This window comes from Mobula birostris, chromosome 22 (assembly GCF_030028105.1).
Source record: "Mobula birostris isolate sMobBir1 chromosome 22, sMobBir1.hap1, whole genome shotgun sequence".
Classification (NCBI taxonomy): Eukaryota; Metazoa; Chordata; class Chondrichthyes; order Myliobatiformes; family Myliobatidae; genus Mobula; species Mobula birostris.
In genome coordinates, this window is record NC_092391.1 from 55,463,643 (window position 1) to 55,482,424 (window position 18,782).

Below are 18,782 nucleotides of genomic sequence, written 5' to 3' on the forward strand. Positions count from 1 at the left end.
AAAAACACAATCTAAGGATTGCTGGGGCAGCACACAAATGTCACCACACTTCCCGTGCCAACATAACATTCCCACGATTCACTAACCCTAACCCGTACTGTACATCCTTAAAAAGTGGGAAGAAACCGGAACACCCAGAGGACAACCACGTGGTCACAAGGAGAATGTACAAACTCCTTCCAGACAGCAGCAGAATTGAACCCAGGTTGCCTGCACTGTAAAGCCTTACGCTAACTGCTACGACGTCAGTAAAGGGTCTTGACCTGAAACATCGACTGTCCACTTCCTTCCACTGTTGCTGTCGGACCTGCTGAGTTCTTCCAGCATTTTGTTTGCAGCTCAGGAGCTTACTTGGTTATAAGATCTGGCACAGAGACATAGAAGCTCCCAGATTGTTTAGTAATGGTTTATCATTATTACATGGTCACAGTTCAAAGTAAGTTTTATTATCAAAGTACATATATGTCACCTTACACAACCCTGAGATTCATTTTCCTGTGGGCATATTCAGCAAATTTATAGAATAGTAACTATAACAGGATCAATGAAAGATCAACCAGAGTGCAGAAGATAACAAAATGTGTAAATGCAAGTATAAATAAATAGCAATAACTAACAAGAACATGAGATGAAGAGTCCTTGAAAGTGAGTCCATAGGTTGTGGGAACGTTTCAGTGATGGGCCAAGATAAGTTATCCCCACTGGTTCAGGATCCTGATGGATGAGGGGTAGTAGCTATTCCTGAACCTGCTGGTGTGAGTCCCAGGGCTCCCGTACCTTCCTCCTGATTTGCCAAGATACAATTAAAAACTTGTCTTGCACAACTGTTGATACAGATCAGATCATTACACAGTGCATTGAGGTTGAACAAGGCGAAAAAATAACAATGTAGAATTGTACTCATAATAGAAGCAATGAATGAACTGTTTTGTAGATCCCAGCTGTTTAGTTTTTAAGATTCAGATTTACTTATCACATGTACATTGAAACATACAGTGAAATGCATTGCCTGTATTAGCAACTAACGCAACAAATTGATGTACTGGGGGCAGCCCACCAAGGCCACACATTCTGGTGCGAATATAGTGTGCTTGTCATGTTCAACAACAGGACAATAGGACAAAACGAGGCCCTTTCCCACTCTCCCATCCACCTGCCCCCTCACTCACACAAACGCACAAAGGCACTCAACGCCGGGGAGTCGCTGACTTTAGTCCTCAGCCCAGAGAAGAAAACTTGCGATCTTCTCCTGCTCTGGCCTACATGTGACTCCAGACCCAGCTACCTGATTGACTCCCAATTTGCCGTCTTACGGATGGGCATTAAATGCTCGTGATCCCACAAATAAATCTTGAGGAGGGATTGGGATTAGGTGGATAATTAAGAGAAGGATACAGATATTATTTTTTATTTCCTTTCCTCTCAATATTTGGTGAACTATATGCTTTTGTATGATTTTTAAGGCATCCTTCACCATGCTCTTAAAGGGTTTTTGTTTGGCTTGCGGGAGGTTGTGTCCTGAAAGAGCCAGTGTCCCTGTCGAGGCAGCGTTGGGGAGACTCGACACCACAGAAGGTGACTGCTTCAGCTGGTGGGGGGGGGGGTCTGGCCGAGTCGGTGTGGTGGGGGGACTGGGAATTGATCAGCCTGCAGGACAGCAGCGGAAGCAGTCGCTGTTTGATGTATCTTGCTGTGCATTATGAGGACACAACCACGTTGTCCGGAGAATGCTTGGGATGCTGTCCAGGGAGCAAAATTAAAGACTTGGAGGATCTCGGCGTTTTGTGTCTTCCTTTGATTTGATTGATCGAATTATCCAGGTCCAGAAATTCTATTCTAATTACAAATGCATGTGCGTTACACTGCAAAATCTTTTCGGGGCGCTGAGTGGTTACAGAGGACTTATCAAATGCACTGAAGTCCCACCAAAGAGTTTTGGCCCAAAACGTCGACTGTACTTTTTTTCCATCGATGCTACGTGGCCTGCTGAGTTCCTCCAGCATTTTGTGTGTGTTGCTCGGATTTCCAGCATCTGCAGATTTTCTCTTGTTTGTGACACTGAGGTGTCTTTGGGTCCTCTATGTGTAGGCCTGTCTCACACACAGGGGAGCACAGAGCGCACACAAGGTACCCTCCAACCCGATGACATGAACATCGAATTCTCTTAACTTCTGGTAATTTCTGCCTCCTCCCACTTCTCTCCTTTCCCACTCTCCAATCTGGTTCACCTCTCACTCCTTCTCTTCTCCTCATCTCCCCCGGTGCCCCTCCTCCTTCCCTCTCTCCCAGGGTCCACTCTCTCCTGTCAGATTCCTTCTTCCTCAGCCCCCTACCTCTCCCACCCATCACCTCTCAGCTTCTCACTTCATTCCCCCTCCCCCACCTGGACTCGTCTGTCACCTACCAGCTTGCAAACTTTGCCCCCACCCCCACCTTTGTTTTCTGGCTCCTGTCCCCCTTCCCGTCCAGTCCTGATGAAAGGTTTCGGCCTGAAACGTCGACTGTTTATTCCCCTGTGGAGATGCTGCCAGGATTGTTGAGTTCCTCCAGCACTTTGTGCGTCTTACCACGAGGCCATGCAGTGTGCGCGATGTCTGCGCTCTGCATCCACGACGTTCAGCAGCACCTGCACATTACTACCCCTGGGCCCCCCTCCTCCTTTCCTTTCTCCTATTTGTCCACCCTCCTCCCCAATCAGATTCATCCCTGTCTAGCCCTTGACCTTTCCCACCCATCTGGCTTCACCTATCACCTTCTAGCTTGACCTCCTCCCCCTCCCTCCACCTTCTTGTTCAGGCTTCTTCCCCACCCCCCCCCCCCCGTCGCCCCCCAGTCCTGAAGAATGGTCTAAGCGTGGAACATCGACTGTTCACTCTTTTGCGCAGATGTGGCCTGACCTGCTCGTTTCCTCCAGCATTTTGGGTGCATTGCTCTGGATTTCCAGCATCTGCAGACTTTCTTGTGCCTGACCCCTAATTTTGAGACCTCACCCTTCATTTCCACATCTGCTGACCAGGGTAAATGTTATCCCTTCATCCAGCCGTCTCTGAGTGATACTTGCATTGGTTCAATATTGTCACATGGACCGAGACCGAGATACAGTGAAATAAGGTGTTGCTCCTCCACACTCAGGGTGTGTATCAATTATACCAATTTATCGGCCTATCTTGCATGCTCTTCATACAGATCAAATCCTTACATAGTGCATTGAGCTGGAATAAGATAAACCAACACCAGAATGTAGAATAGAGTGTGAAAGCTACGGAAAAAAGTGCACTGCAGGTAAATGATAAAGTGCAAGATCTTAACAGGTAGAGAGGCCAAGTCGTACAGGAGTCTCTTAACAGTGAGATAGAAGCCATCCTTGAGCCTGGTGGTACCTGCTTTCAGGCTTTTGTATCTCCTGCTGATGGGAGGGGGGAGAAGAGAAAATATCTGGGTGGGTGGGGGGGGTCTTTGATTATGCTGGCTGCTTTACTGAGGCAGTGAGAAGCATGGACAGGGACGTACAACGTGGAAGCAGGCACTTCAGACCAACTTATCAGTTTCTACTGCCCATTACGCCGCTGGCATTAAGGGCAGTAATGAAGTTCCTCCATCTCTGCCAGTGCTCAGGGCTTCCTTCATTCTGTCAGTAGCTCGGTTTTCATTACTGTCAGTCACGCAAGTCCCAGGTGGAGACTGAGGAAACCATTGCACTCAGATGCAGAAGGATTCTTCATTGCTGGTTCCAAAACAGTTTTGCTTGATGAGTCAGGGTTGTTAGCCCTGAGCTGAACCTCCGAACCTGGAGGACCTCTGGACCACTCTGAGTCTGGCCTCTACCCTTTGACCTGTTTAGCATGGGTGACCCTACCAAAAGCCAAAGCATAAAGCCCTGACTCCAGCCGGCATAGCTCTCTGGGTCACTGAGGCACTCAGGCCTCCAAACTCTATGACAAGGTTGTGGTCCTCTGGGAGGAATTTATCCATGTTAGCCCTTTGTCCTGCGTGTAAAACATGCACCTTCTGTAGCAGGCAGTCTTACACATCTCTGGCACTGCATTGATCAAGATGCTAATCAGAGCTAATTCCCTAAAACACCACAGAGATTTGCTCCTCAAAGTAAACCAATACCAATCCAAAATATAAAGACGCTTATATCTATTGGAGCACTTGGCTTTCAGCTGATTAATTAAACAAGGAAAGTGAGATTAATTAGATCGTTCTTTCAAAGGGCAAGAAGAGAGACAATGGGCTGAACAGTCTCTGGAGGAATATTAAATTGACTGTTCACAGTAACTTACCCTGTGGGACTGGAGGAAAGTTTAATTGCTTTTAAAAGTAAGTGTTTAATTGAAGAATTGCCTGACCAATAACATCTTCAGCATGGCTGGCTGTGAGAGACTCCCAGGTGACTCAGCTTTAGAAATTGTGCCCACGGAACAGACTCACGTGTCTGCTCGGCTCTGCTTTGCCCGGAGACGGGCCAGTCCACGCACACACCTCACACACATAGTCCCTCTCCCGTCATGGTACTCCACACACTGAGGACTGGCCAGCATTAATACCCAGCCAAGACAAGATTCAAGATTGTTTAATGTCGTTTCCAGTACACAAGGAGAATGAAATAATTATTACTCCAGATCCGATGGGGCACAAAAACAACACAATAAGATAAAAAAAAACACAATAATAATCAAAACACGCAATGAGATAAGGAACCCAATAATCATAAAAACACAATAAATACGGATATATTTGTTGGTTATGTGCTGTGTCCTATCCCATGGCCGATCATGGTCTTTCCATGAATTCCCAGCAGCCAGACGTTCCCAGGTCCCTCTGACCTAATGGCATGAGTATCGATTTCCCCTGGTAAGCAAATTTTCTCCCTTCCCGCCCCCTCTATTCCCCATTCTGAATTATTACCTCTCCTCACCTGCCTATCACTTCCCCATGGGTCTCTTCTTCCTTCCCGTCCACTTTCCTCTCCTGACAGATTCCTTCCCCTCCAGCTCGTTACCTTTCCCACCCACCTGACTGCACCTATCACCTTCCAGATAGCCTCCTTTCTCACCCCACCACTCGCTTTCTTATTCTGGCATCTTCCCCCCTTCCTTGCCAGTTCTGAAGAAGGGTCTCAGCCGGAAACGTTGACCATCTAGTAATTTCTGTAGATGATGCCTGACCAGCTGAGTTCGTCCAGCTGGTTGTTGCTTTCCATGAACATGATTGTTCTTGGCAAGTTTTTCTGCAGAAGTGGCTCTCCATTGCTGTCTGGGCAGTGTCTTTACAAGACGGGTGACCGCAGCCATTATCAATACTCTTCAGAGATTGTCTGCCTGGTGTCAGTGGTCACATGACCAGGACTTGTGATCTGCACCAGCTGCTCAAACGACCGTCACCACCTGCTCCCATGGTCACCTGACCCTGATCGGGGGCTGAGCAGGTGCTACACCTCGCCCAAGGGTGACTACAGGATAGCAGAGGGAAGGGGCACCTGACACCTCCTTCGGTCAAGACAAATCTGCACCCGCCACCCTATAAATACACATGATAGCTTATGTACAGAGATTGACTGTGTGTGTCCATAAAGTGATGCTCGGCACAGGAGTGTCTGTACATAAGGTATCTGACAGGAATGATAAAGTAGCGATGGTTGGGGGTGTGAAGGGGTGGGTTAGTGGGTGGAGGTGTTGATCAGCCTTACTGCTTGGGGAAAGTAACCGTTTTTGAGTCTGGTGGTCCTGGTGTGGATGAAATGTAGCCTCCTCCCTGATGAGAGTGGGACAAACAGTCCATGAGCAGGGTGGGTGGGATCCTTCATGATGTTGCAAGTTGATTTTATTGCTGTGTGCGCATGGCCAAGTGGTTAAGGCATTGGTCTAGTGATTTGAAGGTCGCTAGTTTGAACCTTGGCCGAGGCAGCGTGTTGTGTCCTTGAGCCAGGCACTTAACCACACATTGCTCTGCGATGACACCGGTGCGAAGCCGTCTGGGTCCTAATGCCCTTCCCTTGGACAACATTGGTGTCGTGGAGAGGGGAGACTTGCAGCATGGGCAACTGCTGGTCTTCCATACAACCTTGCCCAGGCCTGCGCCCTGGAAACCTTCCAAGGCACAAATCCATGGTCTCACGAGACTAACAGATGCCTATATAAAAAAAACAGGTATGGTGGGGTTCAGGGACAATCACGGGCACAGAGGTACAGACAACACACACAATATAAATTATGCACAGAGGCTTTGGAAATGATTTATTATCAGCATATGTACCAGGATACAGTGAAAAGCTTGTCTTGCACACTGTTCATACAGATCAGATCATTGCACAGTGACCATAAGACCACAAGACACAGGAGCAGAATTAGGCCATTTGGTCCATCAAGTCCACTCCGCCATGCTATCATGGCTGACTTATTATCCCTGTCAACCCTAATCTCCTGACTTCTCCCCATAACCTTTCATGCCCTGACTAATGAAGAATTTATCAACCTCCACTTTAAATGCACTCAGTGACTTGGCCTCCCCAGGCGCCTGTGGCAACGAATTCCACAGATTCACCACTTTCTAGCTAAAGAAATTCCTCCTCATCTCTGTTCTAAATGGATGTTCTTCTATTCTGAGTCTGTGCCCTCCGGTCCTAGACTCCCCCATCCACTCTATCGGCTTTTCAACATCCGATAGGTTTCAATGAGATTCCCCCTCATTCTTCTAAACTCCAGTGAGTACAAGCCCTGAGCCACCAGCCACTACTCCTGTGATAAGCCTTTCATTCCCGGAATTATTCTTGTGAACATCCTCAGAGCCCTCCCCAATGTCTGCATATTCTTTCTTAGATAACGGACCCAAAACTGCTCACAATACTCCCAAGTGAGGCCTCGCCAGTGCTTTATAAAGCCACAACATTACATCCTTGCATTTATATTCTAGTCCTCTCAAAATGAATGTTAACATTGTATCTGTTTTCCTCACTCTTGCAAATTAACTTCTAGGGAATCCCGCCTGAGGATTCTCAAGTCCTTTGGCACCTCGTATTTTTGAATTTTCTCCCTGTTTAGGAAATAGTCTCTGCTTCTATTCCTTCCACCAAGGTGCACGAGCACACAGTTCCTGACACTGTATTCCATTTAATACACACCAAATGCTGGAGGAACTCAGCAGGCCAGAAAAGTGCACATTTCAGGCTGAGAACTTCCATCTGGACTGATAAATCAGCTGTTCACTCTTTTCCATAGATGCTGCCTAGCCTACTGGGTTCCTCAAGCATTTTGTGTCTTGTACTTTGATTTCCTGCATCTGCAGATTTTCTCTTGTCTGTATTCCATTTGCCAATTCTTTGCCCAGTCTCCTAATCTGTCCAAGTGCTTCTGCATCCTCCCCGTTACCTCAACACTACTTGCTCCTCCACCTATCTTCATATCATCCGCAAACTTGGACAAATAACCATCTATTCCGTCATCCGATCATTGATATACAATGTAAAACAACACAGTCCCAACACCGACCCCTGCAGAACACCACTGGACACCGGCAGCCAATCAGAAAATGATCCTGGAATTCCCAGCCCTCTTGTCTCCCAGTGACTCGGGGTGCAGACAGTTCCACCACTGGCCTAGTGATTGGGAGTACTGACAGGTCCACCACTGGCCTAGTGACCCGGGGTACAGACACGTCTACAACTGACCTAGTGACTGGGAGTACAGACAGCTTCACCAGTAGCCTAGTGCACCGACCAACAACCCACTGATTTAACCCCAGTCTCATCACGGGACAATTTACAATGACCTACTAACCAGTACGTTTTTGGTCTGTGGGAGGAAACCAGAGCACCCGGAGGAAACCCACGCATTCCAGAGGGAGGGTGCACAGACTCTTTGCAGACGGCACCGTAATTGTACTCGGAACTCCGGAATGCCCGGAGCTGTGATAGTGTTGTGCTATCCCCTACGCTACTCTGGTGCGATGGGGAATCGCTCTCCCTGTCTTGCAACTCCTCAGTAAAGAGCAGGTGACCAAACTAAACTCAATGTGAGGTGACTGGTTGTGGTACCATCTCTGCAGGAGAATCACCAAGAGTCCTGAGGAACATTGACTGTTTCTTACAGGTCAGGAGTGGGAGAGTCTGGGTGGGGTTGATGGGCTGAGGTGGATAGGTGAGGTGAGGAGAGTGGGAAAGCACTTTGGCCAAGGGTAAAGAATCACCCGTTGTGTATCTGGGCCACTGTCAATGGGAAGGGGCAGGAACCAAGAGATGTTGGGTTAGGGAAGGGGTGCTGAGGTAAAGGGACCAATCATGTTCTTACTGAATAGTGGAACGAGAAAAGGGGATAAATGGCCCTGGGATGGGGAATGAGCACAGTAGTCCAGCTGTGGGGCCTTGTGTGTGTGTGTGTGTGTGTGCAGTACAGTGCAAAAATCTTAGGCACATACATATAGCTAGAGTGTCTCAGGGCTGGGGTTGTCTATATCCATGTCACCACCATCCCTCCCCCCCACCCCCGGCCAGCTCCTGGCATTCCTTCTCTGCCACCCGTCCCACACCCCTCCCGTGGCACTCCACCCTCACCATTCCCAATGTCCTTTGGCAGCGACCTCCTGGTTAGCTGCGCGCTTCTTTCTTTTCAAATCTTTTTATTATTATTATCCAAAACTAACACGAGTACATCGAAGTTGGCAACACTTACAATGTCTCAAGAAAAAAAAAACATTGTTTTAAAGATTGAAAAAATTTTGGTGACAAAAAAAAAAGAAAAAAAAACCTACTAAAGCAAAGAAAAGTGAGAAAAAAAAACCATCAGGTCTTCAACCCCGGAGCCACGCATCACTCAAAAAACTTCTAAAGATAAACATCAAACCGCCAGCAAGAAAACAAAATACCAAAAATTTACAATTAGATCATGGAGGAAATTTATCAATTAACTCAAATGATAGTAACGAGCAAGTGAACCCCATCTTTTCTCAAAATCAAATAAAGGTTCAAAGGTTTGACTTCTAATTTTCTCCAAACTAAGACATAGCATCACTTGAGAGAACCATTGTGACAAAGTGGGAGCTGATGTATCCTTCCACTTCAACAAAATGGCCCTCCTAGCTATCAGTGTAACAAATGCAATAACATGTTGGTCAGACAAAGAGATACCGTGGATATTTTGAGGAATTATTCCAAAAAGCACAGTTAGTTTGTTAAGTTGTTAGCTTCTGTTTGGTTCTGAACTGATTGACTGTGAGCTTCTGGGTAGTTGTGAGCTCCTGCTGGCTCAGGGCTGATTGGAGCTGAGCTTCCGATTGGCTGCAAGCTCCTAACTGGCCATAAGTACTTGGGAGATCCTTTGGCGTCTGGTTGGCTTCTCCTTGAGATTCTTGGATGGTGGGTCTGTCCCTGTGAGGGGAATCCCAGCTCTCGGAGAGGCTTGAAGTGGAAGGCAGCCGGTGGAGGAGCTCACTTTTCTCAACCTTGTGTTGTTTCGGGCAAAGGAACAGAGTTCTTACAACCTAAATTCTAGGGACAGCAACCTCTCATCAAATTTAATTGTCATTCAACCATACACGAATATAGCCAAATGAAACAGTGTTCCTTGGGGGCCAAGGTGCAAAACACATTACCAACAGCACACAGCACAAATAGCATATATGGTTACAATTGCAGAAAACAAACAGTCACAAAGGAAAATAATATAGCCGATGGTCCCTGAGTGGCATGACTGCAGATTGATGTGAAGTAGCCCTGGTCCAACTTGTCCTTCCACTGAATGAACACTGGAGGGCAGCACCAATGGGAGGGGCCAGACCCAACGTGCCTACAAAGACCTCTGTTCTCTCCCAGGCAGCCTCCAGCATCTCCTCCCCTGGGCAACGGCAACAATACAGCAACACAAAATAGAGGGGCTGGAACCATGTCGGGAAGAGCTGAAGTGTCAAGCTGTGAGGTGGAATCCTCCTTCAAAGAAGAATACTGCCTTTCAACAGGCGATTTGAAGATGCCAGTTTATGCAGTCATCGGCCACCGTTGGCTGCCAGTAACTAAACACTGGGGCAGCAAGGTAACATAGCGGTTAGCAAAACATTATTACAGGTCCAGTGATCTGGGTTCATTTCCCACTGCTATCTGTGAGGAGTTTGTATGTTCTTCCCGTGACCACGTGGGTATCCTTCTACGGTCCAAAGGTGCATGTGTTGTGACTGTGACCAAAGTCAACAAAGCGAAGCTTGTGATATGGAAGTCTTTATTCATCACAGCAGGCAGGCATCATTCTGGAGACACCCTCAGTAGAGGCTCGCATCCCAAAGGTACACCACGTTTTCATGCCCTTAGGATCAAAGGTAACAGCAGGTGATTCAATACAATTTCAATGACATCAATAGTTTGAGTTGACAATGCTTCCTTTGAATTAGATATCTACAGTGGCAGACACCTCTAAATGTTCAAACACTTTTGCTGGGACAAAGTAATTCACACAGATGGTCTGAAAGCTTCCCAGGACAGGGATCCCAAACACTCAAAATTAATGTACTGACTGAGTACATAAATGTCCCAATTATTGATAACACGCAGATATTATTGATAACCCACAGCTCAGGAGGAGAAGATGGCGGCGCGATGCAGCTCACAGCAGCCACTCCGGTGGTGACGTCTGTTATTTGTCAAGTAGGGTGCCGTACACAATCCTGATTTGATGGAGACGGACGTGAGAGCACAGAGGAACATCTGGTGAAACTTCTGAAATGCCTGCTTCGCTGCTGCTGCTACAGAATCTCCGGAGGAGAAGGTCCTGAGTCCTCGGCGTTGCTTGTTGCTCGGCGGCCAGGGCAGGGTTGAAGCGCTCGGCGGAGGATGGTGCTCGGAGAGGCTGTGTTGAAGGGGCTGGTCAGAGGCTCTAAGTTTTCGGACGGACTCAGAGTCCGCTGTGGTCGGGTGATTCCAATGGTGCTGCATCGGCAAGTTTGCAGCGCTTGGAGGTTCATGGCAGGAAGAGTTTCTCCCTTCACCGTCTGCGTGAGATGATGAGGCTATCGGGACTTGGGACTTTTTTTTACCATGCCCATGGTCTGCTCTTTATCAAATTACAGTATTGCTTTGCACTGTTGTAACTATACGTTATAATTATGTGGTTTTGTCAGTTTTAATCTTGGTTTGTCCTGTGTTTCTGTGATATCTTTCTGGAGGAACATTGTATCATTTTTTAATGCATGCATTTCTAAATGGCAATAAATGAGGACTGAGTGTCCTCATAATCTAATCTAATCTAATCTATCTGATTGATACCCTAAGTGTCAACATCAGTCTGGTTTGCCAGCTCGAATTCAGTCTGTAATTTCAAATTCCTGGGTGGGAGAGAGTGAACCATTTCAAGTTCCTGGGTATCAACATCTCTGAGGATCTAACCAACATATCAATACAGTTGCAAAGAAGGCTGTATTTGGTCAGGAGTTTGAGGAGACTTGGTCTGTCACCAAAGACACCTGCTAATTTCTACAGATATACCATAGACAGCGTTCTAACTGGTTGCTTCACCATCTGCTATCGGGAGGGGCTACTGTACAGGATCGAAATAAGTTGCAGAAAGTTGTAAACTCGGTCAGCTCCACCATGGGTACTGGCCTCCAAAGTATCCAGGACATCTTCAGGGACTGATGTCCCATCACCCAAGTCATGCCTTCTTATTGCTACCATCAGAGAAGAAGCACACTCTGAACGATTCAGAAACAGTTTCTTCCTCTCCGCCTTCAGATTTCTGAATGGACATTGAACCCACTATTTTTTTAATATAACTAATATATACATATATACTTCTCACTGTAATTCACAGTTTTTATTATCATGTACAGGTCCACAATCCCTTATCCGAAATCCTTGGGGCCAGTTGCATTTTGGAATTCAGAATTTTTCGGATTTCAGACCCGCCCCCCCCCCCCCAATACCAAAAAACATGTATGCCCAAGTCCCTTATCTAACCTGTCTCAGTGCAGTGGACTTTAGGACCCGGTGGCGCGTCAAACCTACACACATCCTCCCATATACTTTAAATCATCTCTAGATTACTTGTAATACCTAATACAATGTAAATGCTATGTAAATGATTGTTATACTGTATTGTTAAGGGAATAATGACAAGAAGAAATTTTATTTCCAACAAAAGCATTCAACAAAACATAAAAATATACAGCTTCGAACGAACCAAATCAAACACATGGTAAGTGACTTATTGGAATTAATGTAGAACATCACTGTCACTGTCACTATAAAACTTCAGTAACTTGTCTTTCTGTTTATTTAAATCACATACAGTGGTAGTTCCGACACTATTTTCTTCAGTAAGTCGCCGCACGGACACACCACGATCAAGCTTCTGCAATAACTCCACTTTCTAAGTTATTGATAATGATAGATGCTTCCTTCTCTTTTTCTCATTGTTGCCCATAGGGCTATCTGCAGCTCTTTTTGACATTTTCACAGTGAAATTAAACACAAAGTCAACAGTGAGCACAAAATATCAGCGAACAGCAAATGCACGTGTAACCAGTACGAGCGCTGAGCCACAACTGACGTCTGGCGGCCTCTGCTAGTGCTGCCACGTCACACCTGAGTGACGTCAGCTGTTGGCAAAAAAACCTCAGTTTTCGGAGCTTTTTGGATTTCAGAATTTCGGATAAAGAAACGTGCACCTGTATTGCTTTGTACTGCTGCTGCAAAACAAGTGATTTCATGACATATGCCCGTGATATTAAACCTGATTCTAGTTCCGATTCTGATAACTTGGGCAGTGTTTGCAAAGATGTACTTTTAACTTCAAGCTGATTAGTGCTTGCAATTCACAAATTACATTAAGACTCGTTCATTTCTATCTGCAATATTCACATAACTCCAGAATACTCCCTCGCATAATTACCAAAAAACAATAGGTACTCCTGTTTGAGTACTGTTGGGGGGGGACAGCTTACCCGGGGGAAGCGACAGTGGCCGTGCCTCCGGCACAGAGTCTGGCCCTGTAGCTCAGAAGGGTAGGGCAAGGAAGAGGAGGGCAGTTGTGATAGGGGACTCGATAGTAAGGGGGTCAGATAGGCGATTCTGTGGACGCAGTCCAGAGACCCGGATGGTAGTTTGCCTCCCTGGTGCCAGGGTCCGCGATATTTCTGATCGTGTCCAAGATATCCTGAAGTGGGAAGGTGAGGAGCCAGAGGTCGTGGTACATATAGGTACCAATGACATAGGTAGGAAAAGGGAAGAGGTCCTGAAAGGAGAATATAGGGAGCTAGGAAGGGAATTGAGAAAAAGGACCGCAAAGGTAGTAATCTCGGGATTACTGCCTGTGCCACGGACAGTGAGAGTAGGAATGCGATGAGGTGGAGGATAAATGCGTGGCTGAGGGATTGGAGCAGGAGGCAGGGATTCAAGTTTTTGGATCATTGGGACCTCGTTTGGTGCGGGCGTGACCTGTACAAAAAGGATGGGTTACACTTGAATCCTAGGGGGACCAATATCCTGGCAGGGAGATTAGCGAGGGCTACTGAGGTGACTTTAAACTAGAATGGTTGGGGGGTGGGAATCAAATTAAAGAGGCTAGGTGAGAGGACGTTAGTTCACAACAGGGGGATGGGAACCAGTGCAGAGAGACAGAGGGGTGTAAAGTGAGGGTAGAAGCAAAAAGTAGTAAGGAGAAAAGTAAAAGTGGCAGGCCGACAAATCCAGGGCAAGCATTAAAAAGGGCCATTTTTCAACATAATTGTATAAGGGCTAAGAGAGTTGTAAAAACGCGCCTGAAGGCTTTGTGTGTCAATGCAAGGAGCATTCGTAACAAGGTGGTTGAATTGAAAGTGCAGATTGTTATTAATGATTATGATATAGTTGAGATCACAGAGACGTGGCTCCAGGGTGACCAAGGATGGGAGCTCAACGTTCAGGGATATTCAATATTCAGGAGGGATAGACATGAAAGAAAAGGAGGTGGGGTGGTGTTGCAGGTTAAAGAGGAGATTAACGCAATAGAAAGGAAGGACATAAGCCGGGAAGATGTGGAATCGATATGGGTAGAGCTGCGTAACACTAAGGGGCAGAAAACGCTGGTGGGAGTTGTGTACAGGCCACCTAACAGTAGTAGTGAGGTCGGGGATGGTATTAAACAGGAAATTAGAAATGTGTGCAATAAAGGAACAGCAGTTATAATGGGTGACTTCAATCTACATGTAGATTGGGTAAACCAAATTGGTAAAGGTGCTGAGGAAGAGGATTTCTTGGAATGTATGCGGGATGGTTTTTTGAACCAACATGTCGAGGAACCAACTAGAGAGCAGGCTATTCTGGACTGGGTTTTGAGCAATGAGGAAGGGTTAATTAGCAATCTTGTCGTCAGAGGCCCCTTGGGTAAGAGTGACCATAATATGGTGGAATTCTTCATTAAGATGGAGAGTGAAATATTAATTCAGAAACAAAGGTTCTGAACTTAAAGAGGGGTAACTTTGAAGGTATGAGACGTGAATTAGCTAAGATAGACTGGCAAATGACACTTAAAGGATTGACGGTGGATATGCAATGGCAAGCATTTAAAGGTTGCATGGATGAACTACAACAATTGTTCATCCCAGTTTGGCAAAAGAATAAATCAAGGAAGGTAGTGCACCCGTGGCTGACAAGGGAAGTTAGGGATAGTATCAATTCCAAAGAGGAAGCATACAAATTAGCCAGAAAAAGTGGCTCACCTGAGGACTGGGAGAAATTCAGAGTTCAGCAGAGGAGGACAAAGGGCTTAATTAGGAAGGGGAAAAAAAATTATGAGAGAAAACTGGCAGGGAACATAAGAACTGACTGTAAAAGCTTTTATAGATATGTAAAAAGGAAAAGACTGGTAAAGACAAATGTAGGTCCCCTACAGATAGAAACAGGTGAATTGATTATGGGGAGCAAGGACATGGCAGACCAGTTGAATAATTACTTTGGTTCTGTCTTCACGAAGGAGGACATAAATAATCTTCCAGAAATAGTAGGGGACAGAGGGTCCAGTGAGATGGAGGAACTGAGCGAAATACATGTTAGTAGGGAAGTGGTGTTAAGTAAATTGAAGGGATTAAAGGCAGATAAATCCCCAGGGCCAGATGCTCTGCATCCCAGAGTGCTTAAGGAAGTAGCCCAAGAAATAATGGATGCATTAGTGATAATTTTTCAAAACTCTTTAGATTCTGGACTAGTTCCTGAGGATTGGAGGGTGGCTAATGTAACCCCACTTTTTAAAAAAGGAGGGAGAGAGAAACCGGGGAATTATAGACCGTTTAGCCTAACATCAGTGGTGGGGAAACTGCTAGAGCCAGTTATCAAAGATGTGATAACAGCACATTTGGAAAGTGGTGAAATCATCGGACAAAGTCAGCATGGATTTGTGAAAGGAAAATCATGTCTGACGAATCTCATAGAATTTTTTGAGGATGTAACTAGTAGAGTGGATATGGGAGAACCAGTGGATGTGGTATATTTGGATTTTCAAAAGGCTTTTGACAAGGTCCCACACAGGAGATTAGTGTGCAAACTTAAAGCACACGGTATTGGGGGTAAGGTATTGATGTGGATAGAGAATTGGTTAGCAGACAAGGAAGCAAAGAGTGGGAATAAACAGGACCTTTTCAGAATGGCAGGCAGTGACTAGTGGGGTACCGCAAGGCTCAGTGCTGGGACCCCAGTTGTTTATAATATATATTAATGACTTGGATGAGGGAATTAAATGCAGCATCTCCAAGTTTGCGGATGACACGAAGCTGGGCGGCAGTGTTAGCTGTGAGGAGGATGCTAAGAGGATGCAGGGTGACTTGGATAGGTTGGGTGAGTGGGCAAATTCATGGCAGATGCAATTTAATGTGGATAAATGTGAAGTTATCCACTTTGGTGGCAAAAATAGGAAAACCAGATTATTATCTGAATGGTAGCCGATTAGGAAAAGGAGAGGTGCAACGAGACCTGGGTGTCATTATACACCAGTCATTGAAAGTGGGCATGCAGGTACAGCAGGCGGTGAAAAAGGCAAATGGTATGCTGGCATTTATAGCGAGAGGATTCGAGTACAGGAGCAGGGAGGTACTACTGCAGTTGTGCAAGGCCTTGGTGAGACCACACCTGGAGTATTGTGTGCAGTTTTGGTCTCCTAATCTGAGGAAAGACATCCTTGCCATAGAGGGAGTACAAAGAAGGTTCACCAGATTGATTCCTGGGATGGCAGGACTTTCATATGAAGAAAGACTGGATGAACTGGGCTTGTACTCGTTAGAATTTAGAAGATTGAGGGAGGATCTGATTGAAACGTATAAGATCCTAAAGGGATTGGACAGGCTAGATGCAGGAAGGTTGTTCCCGATGTTGGGGAAGTCCAGAACGAGGGGTCACAGTTTGAGGATAAAGGGGAAGCCTTTTAGGACTGAGATTAGGAAAAACTTCTTCACACAGAGAGTGGTGAATCTGTGGAATTCCCTGCCACAGGAAACAGTTGAGGCCAGTTCATTGGCTATATTTAAGAGGGAGTTAGATATGGCCCTTGTGGCTAGGGGGATCAGAGGGTATGGAGGGAAGGCTGGTGCGGGGTTCTGAGTTGGATGATCAGCCATGATCGTACTGAATGGTGGTGCAGGCTCGAAGGGCCGAATGGCCTACTCCTGCACCTATTTTCTATGTTTCTATGTGTGTTGGTTAATTGATCACATGGTGTTCCTTAAGGTTGTCATATCTGGGGATGATAATGGGGATAAGCTCCCACTACCTATTAAATGCTCCCAATGGCATGCATCTCAAATAGCCTCTGACAACCAAGTCCAGTTCCTGGCCTTCACATGTGGCTTAACTACTAAGCCCAGCGGAACTGTTTCTACTGACAGGAGAAGGGTCAAAGGCGGGTTACTGGCGCCTAAAAACCAGTCACTTTGGGCAGGTGGGGCTGGTCAGTCATATTTTGCAGCTGATCTAGGAGAAGAAAAACTCTGCTCTCAAACCTCTGCTGCCTTGTGGCTATAACCACTCAAGGGGAAGGCTTTGGGAGTGAACCCCAAAGGGAAAGTCTGGAGTGGAGTCCCTAAATCAGCCCGACATTGAGTTCGATGCTGACTGGCAACTCCCGCAATGCCACTGGTGCCAAATTCTATCAGCTCTGCCATTCTTTGGAATCATCCGCTGTGTGGAGACAGGGAGCCTGCTGCACGGGCAACATCCTGCTCCCTACATTGTACTGCCCTGGCTTGCGTATCAGTGCATGGACATAACATCCATGGTCAGCCATCACTGAGAGTATTGTGACCACCTCTATCGCTGTTTGGTTTCCTGCCGCCTCCTCCCTCGCCGAGTCCAGGTTACAGCAACTGGTCCACTCAGCAGAGAGGATCAATAGCTGTCAACTACCTGTTCATCGTCAGAGTAAAGAATAGAGCTGGAAAAATGACTGCTGGCTCCACCCACCCTAGTAGTCACCTACTCACCAAATTGCCATCAGAGAGACACTACAAGTCGATCAGCGCCATGACTACATGTCATCTCTGAAGCTTCTTTCCTGTAGCTATGCAGCTTCTCAACAAAGCTCACTCAGGTGTTGTACTCTAACTGTCCGTGCACAACATCCGATAAATGGTTTTTCCTAAACCCTCCTTGTTCTGTTGATAATTATTAAATCTGTTCATATGTTCATGTTTATTTGAGTTTGATTATTGAAGTTTGTGCTAATTGTTGATGGCTTGTGAATGTTTGCACTTGTCTTGTGAATTGTTGGTTGCTATTGTGTTGTCTGTTATGGCATTGTCCTGGGTTTTATGCTTGGTACTGAACCACAAGCAGTTCTGGTTTGTGTCACATACTGGCAATAAAACCATAAAACCATAAGATATAGAAGCAGAATTAGGCCATTTGGCCTGACATGTTTGCTCCGCTATTTCATCATGGCTGATCCAGTTGCCTCTCAGCACCAATCTCCTCCCCATATCCCTTCATGCCCTGAGCAATCAAGAATCTATCACCCTCTGCCTTAAATATACTCAATGACTTGGCCTCCACAGCTGCCTGTGGCAACGAATTCCACAGATTCACCACTCTCTGGTGAAAGAAATTCTACCTCATCTCCATTCTAAATAGATATCCCTCTATTCTGGGGCTGTGTCCCCTGGTCTTAGACTCCTCCACCACAGGAAACATCCTCTCCTCAATCTACTCTTTTGAGACCTTTCAACATTCAATAGGTTTCAATAAGATCCTCCTCATTCTCCTGAATTCCAGTGAGTACAGGCCAGAGCCATCAATCACTCCTCATTACAAGCCCCATGACAAGCCTTTGAAACACTTTCATGAACCTCCTTTGAACCCTCTCCAATGTCAGCACATCCTTTCTTAGATAAGGGGCCCAAAACTGCTCACTATACTCCAAGCGAGCCCTCACCAGTGCTTTATAGAGCCTCAGCATTACATCCTTGTTTAGCTGTCTGCATGTGTAAGGGTGAATGATAATTAAACTTGCACTTGAAGCAGGACCATATGTGACCTTCCAGATGATGTAACATATCCCAAGGTGCTACCAGGAATGCATCCTTGTATCACAGCTAATGTTTATCCATCATTCAGCACAGGGCAGGAACAGTACATAACAAGAAGAGGCCCTTCAGCCCATCATGTCAGTACTGATCATGGTGCCAAGTTAATTAACTCCATCAGCCTGCACACAGTCTGTATCAGAATCAGGTTTATTATCACTGCAGTATCAAGATAAGATTAGATCTATGTGTCATGAGTACTTTGAAACATTGAGCAAAACGTGTCGTTTGCGTCAACAGCCCAGCCCGCAAGTGTC

The 18,782-nt window shown here is 46.1% G+C and overlaps 1 pseudogene; it reads left to right on the plus strand.

The window, feature by feature from the left end:
- The first annotated feature begins 9,878 nt into the window (after nt 1-9,878).
- LOC140186102 (large ribosomal subunit protein uL11 pseudogene) overlaps nt 9,879-18,782 on the plus strand; it is a 69,312-nt pseudogene continuing 60,408 nt past the window's right edge.